General features: G+C 37.1%; 1 protein-coding gene across 2 annotated transcripts in view; it reads left to right on the forward strand.

Moving 5' to 3' along the window:
* The window catches only part of LOC106881919 (uncharacterized), a 44,099-nt gene that overhangs the window by 1,214 nt on the left and 37,276 nt on the right, over nucleotides 1-5,609 (forward strand). The window contains exon 1 of one of the 2 annotated variants that reach the window (XM_014932440.2): nucleotides 3,097-3,224. The exons of the other annotated variant lie outside the window; for it this stretch is intronic. The gene's annotated coding sequence lies outside the window, so the exon portion shown is untranslated. Of the gene's footprint in view, nucleotides 1-3,096; nucleotides 3,225-5,609 lie in introns of those variants that run through there. 2 annotated transcript variants of the gene reach the window in all.

Raw genomic sequence — 5,609 nt, forward strand, 5'->3', positions numbered from 1 at the left:
ATATATGTATATATATATATATGTATATATATGTAGTGTTCGAGGCATGAAACTAATAGTAGCTAGCATTTCAGTTCTCTGTGTGTGTGTGTGTGTATACACACACACCATACAGTATTGTAGATTCATTACAACCGATGTTACCAATCTTATATACTTTAAAATGCCCACTCGATTGACAGATACACGGGTGCCTGTTTTTCCTGATTTATGCATGTGTGTGTGTGTGTGCATGATCATAAGTTGTTTCGAAAATAAAAAGCACTTCTTTACATGCAACGGATTTTGACTAAATCACATTAATTGATGTAAAGACGTCTTTCGCGGAATCCTAGAATGTTTTAATTTAAACACTTGGATTCCTAGAAACAATAAAAAAAAAAAACATGCTAGTTTTCTACACACATACACACACAACTGAACACACGCATGCACACATATTCTCGCACGCATTTACACACAGATGGACACACATACACGTTCACTCAAACGCACACATATGCGCGCGCGCTCATACAGAGAGAGAGAGAGACGGACAGACAGACAGATGAACTCAGCCAACATATTGAGTACAGTAGCACTCTTGTTACATTAGAAACGTTATTGTAATTGCGTCAGCAGAATTTTCATCCTGGATAACGGTTTTGTTAATAGGCTAGAATGGTACGGAATGGAATGTCTTTGATCATGGATCTGCTTGATCAGGACAGACCCATAACCAATCAACACACACACACATATCTGTGTTTGTTTTATACAACAACATATTTATAAATATATATATATGTCTGTGTGTGTGGTGTTGACGCCATAAGAATTTATAAAGTTTCAAGAGGACATAAAATAATTCACTTTTTTTTTGCTTTTGAATTGTGGATCGCAAAGGTGATAAAGCTTCATCTGCTTCGAGATCCACTATTCGAAAAAAAAAAGAATTCTACATACATGCACACACTCATGCACATATACGCCCCCCCCCCGTCCAAACATACACACACACACACATATATTTGTAGTATTGGTACCCGGCCACTTGCTGGGAAAAGTGTTTTGTCGATTTCATATCGACCCTGGTATTTGACTGGTACCTTTAGTGTATCATCTTCGATGAGACGAAATTCCAAGTCGATCTCGGTAGAGCCATTCGATGTTTAAAAAATCCTGTTATACTTTTATAATTAAATATTATTAGGAATTGTATTAAAATATTGTTAAGAATATGTTGTGTATTGTAGAAGTATAACCAATTTATTGCGCATAAATTTTACAAAAACAGTTTATGCGTATCCCCTGTTGAGTACCCAAGCTTCAAAATGCTTTAAAACTAACACAAAAGATGAGATAATGGCAGAACTTATGAAGCTCAAGTGATCCTCCACGTAGCCTACCACTCCCACGTGTAAGGCTGTGCTGCTAGAAGTACATTCAGCAGACATCGTTGGACCAGTGCCCTTGCCCTTGCTCGCCAAATAAATATCAGTGGAATAATTTGACACCCGCTACTTGTTTATTGACAAAGAAACAAAACAGTATTTACAGCCGTATAATTATTTATTCACCAGGGTTGTTTGACAAGTTTTAAAAGTTGGAAACAATCTTTGATTTTATTAAACGTGACAAGTCTGTCTCCTTTTCAATCTTCACAGCTTGCTTTCACACAAACGCTGTACTAGACTGCATATCCTACCAACCTCGCCATGAAGTTGTTCTATACCTTTCCTTATTCTTTTGTAACTGAAACTAGACCAGTCTCTGCTCGTCGAGCTGACTGGTTTCGTGTCACTGCCACTCAGGTTCACCTTATTCATTCTTGTCCTTGTGCCCACCCACACCCACCTATGTCATCTCCCTTTGGCCCCGTTTTTCAAGCAGCCACCAAGAAGGATATTATCAACATCGATATCATGTGCTTAAGGGTGGCCTGTGAAGGCCATTGACACAACCCTTCCCTCTTGCTCAAACTAAAATAGTCACCACGTGGTCGTTCGACTTGCTAGAAATCGCAGTCAAATCCCGCCCCATTCACATAACATCGTCTTCCTAAAAATAAAGAAAAGACGGAATGGTCACAACTGGAACGCCAGTAATAAACTTCCTATTTGCAGTTTCAAGATTTCGTATTTTTAGACATAGTGTTCTTTAGTTCCAGGTCAGTCTTGACCAAGCAAACCTATAGCCAAGCATTTTTCGACTGTGAGCCAATTCATTTTGTTTTCACACACTTTGTAACATTGTTTTTTTTTTTTCTTGAATTGATTTAAATACGTCGTGACTGTTATTTCTAACATGTCGAGAGACCACAGCGATAAGCAGTCCTCAGGCTGCTACATACCAGATCTCTTTCCCAAATTAACATTGAAGTTTCTGGGACTCCTCTCTCGTGATTAGTTTTAGAGGGACGACGTATAATTGAAGACCTAGATTGTGATTTGATTTCTCTTTTCTCACCCGCTTTTCTTTCTGTATATTTTCGTAAATTATGTTCTTTTTCAGCGAATTATTGCAAATAAAAGACTTCTATCATTAAAAAAAAATTATCCTTCTATCAATCCCCACCGATCCCTTCCATGGGTGGAGAGGTGTCTTCAGGACTCCACCTCATGACGTTTGGCATCAGATGAATCAAGAATGAGTATGGTAAGCAGATTGCTGTTCAACCTCAGGGTTTCGAGTTCGGTCCCACTAAATGGCACATTTGGGCAAATATTTTTTCTATTGTAGCCTCAGGCGCTCATATCCTTATGACGGAAACTGAACAAGTCCGTCGGATGTGTGTATGCACGCGCTTGTGTTTGTCCCCCATCATCGCTTGACAACCGGTGTTGGTATGTTTACATCCCTGTAACTTAGTGGTGCCCCAGCATGGCCGCAGTCAAATGACTGAAACAAGAAAAAGATAAAAGATCAAAGGTATCGTAGCTGAGGTCATCCTTTTTAGGTATGTAGACTGCATTATTTAAAGTGTATAATATAGTAGGATGTCATTAAAGTGAGACTTTACTGCTATTTCTAGCAAACCCAGCGGACTAACTTTCAGTTTCCAGTGCCTAGCAGTTGCAATGCATGCTGGTTAATTTACACCGCTTTGTCTACAGATAAATTACCATACCAGCCGGTGTAAGCTGTCATTATAACACCATGTCATTTAACTTCCGTCGTACGTGAAACAGTCACACCGTCGCTCCACTATTCTACACCAACATTCCACCACTTGAAAATATCAAGTTTGTATTATTCCTTCTTTATATAAACACTTAACAAATATCTTTCTTTATTATACTCTATCTAACTGCCTAAATTTCATTATATTTACCTCTTGTTTCCAGTGTTTCTAATTAGTTCCGTTTACCTGAAAATACACGAATCTCTTAAAAGATTTATTTCGAAATTGACAAAAGTAAAGATAAACCCGAAAGAAAAAGTAGAAAACCTATTTATATAGGGAGGGACAGATACATAGTTTTTAATTGCAGTTTACCTATATTTACATATAATATATTATTAGCTGAAAGTATTTATGTTGACTTCCTCGTCGTTTCAAGTTAAATACCTGTATTTATAACATATGCATGTATGTTTGTGTGTGTATGTATATATATATATATTTATATACACACTTTATATATTCTACGTGTAAATTAAATATAAAAATAAGCTAGATATATTTGTGTTATATCCGTCATGTATATATATATAGAAAGAGACATACGTTGCATATATGTGCGTGTACATTGTGACACACACACACACACTATATATATATATATATATATATATATATATATATATATATACATACACATACACCCGTCCGTTAGAAATTTACGACGAAAATAGCACAAGATAAGTGAAAATGAAGTTAATTTTAATTTAATTTTTTTACTTAATTTTCTACCAAAGACACGTAACGTAGAGGTGTCTTTGACGTTTCGAGTTTAAGGTATTCTTCAGAATATTAAGATAGGAAGGAGAAAAAAAAATTCAAAATTTAAAATAAAAAATACGCATTCAGTGTTAAATTATATTTATTGTGAATCAGTCCGTACTTGTCAATCTTTTGTTTTTCACTCTGTTTCTCTATCGACCAGTTTCTATCTATCTATACACACACAATCACACGAATATATGTGTGTCGCACCTTGGGCATGTCTTCTGTTATAACCCCAGGCCGACCAATGCCTTGTGAAGGGATTTAGTTGACAAATTGAAGGAAGCCCCCCTCGTATATATAATGTATATGTGTGTATCTGTGTGCTAGTTTGTTTGTCTCTCTTTGTCTTGTCATCGTGCGATACTTTTAAACGGACGTTATCGTCACACAACCCAGCTGTTTGCTACCGATCTTTAGGGAAGACATGTTGGGCCATTGGGATATATTTGCTTCCTTGTAAATGGGTGACGGTGGCTGATAGGAAGGACATCTGGATGTAGAAAATCTCACGCAATGAATTCTGTCTGACACGACCAAGCATGGAAAATTGGACGTTAAATTGATGACTTTTCCATATGTATGCTTGTCTGTACATGTATTTATGTATATATATACATCTATACACGTAAGTACATTGTGTGTGTGCGTGTTTATATTTATGTGTGTGTGTTTTCAGTCTTTAGACTGCGGCCATGCTGGGGCACCACCTTGAAGAATATTTTTAGTTTAATGAATCATCCCCAGTATTGTTTTTTTTTTTCCAATTTAGAAAAAATGCCATTTTTAAAGCCTGGTACTTACTTTATCCTCATTTACCAATCTGCAAAATTACGGGGACATCAAGCGATAGTAGGGGTCAAACGGCGACACACACATTCATATATACGACAGGCTTCTTACAGTTTCCGTCTATCACTCACAAGTCTTTGGTAGGCCCAAGGATTTAGAAGAAGACACAATTGCTCAAAGTGCCACCCAGAGTGACTACCTGGAGCCATGTAGTTGGGGAACCCACTTCTTAAAACACCACTACTCTTGCACCTATAATGATTTCTAATATGTAACTAGCAGAGATACCTGGCCTTGCTCGGGATTACAATGGCATGGTTTTTTATTTTATTTTACTTGTTTCAGTCATGTGACTGCGGCCATGCTGGAGCAAACCTGTTGGTCGAACAAATCGACCGCAGGATTTATTCTTTGTAAGTCTAGTACTTATTCTATCGGTGTCTTTTGCTGAACTGCTAAGTTATGGGGACATAAACACACCAACATCGGTTGTCAAGCCTTGGTGGGGGTACAACACACAAATATACACATATATATATACGACAGTCTTCTTTCCATTTGCATGTATGAAATCCACTCACAAGGCTTTGGTTGGCCTGTAGCTATAATATCTATCTATCTATATATATATACAATATATGAGTATATGCATATATATGTACATGTATGTACATACCTTCATCTACATGTACATATAGATACATAACTGGGTACATGACGTGGCAAAAGAACATGGACAAAATGATAAACAAGGTACAACAAACAAGCAAGCCACATAGAAACATCTCCTTCATCAGCTGCCACCATTAAAACACCGGCGTTTCGAAGAATTATATGCACATACACACGCACACACATATATATACTCACATACACACACACACACACA

Source organism: Octopus bimaculoides, chromosome 4 (assembly GCF_001194135.2).
Source record: "Octopus bimaculoides isolate UCB-OBI-ISO-001 chromosome 4, ASM119413v2, whole genome shotgun sequence".
In the NCBI taxonomy this organism is placed as follows: domain Eukaryota; kingdom Metazoa; phylum Mollusca; class Cephalopoda; order Octopoda; family Octopodidae; genus Octopus; species Octopus bimaculoides.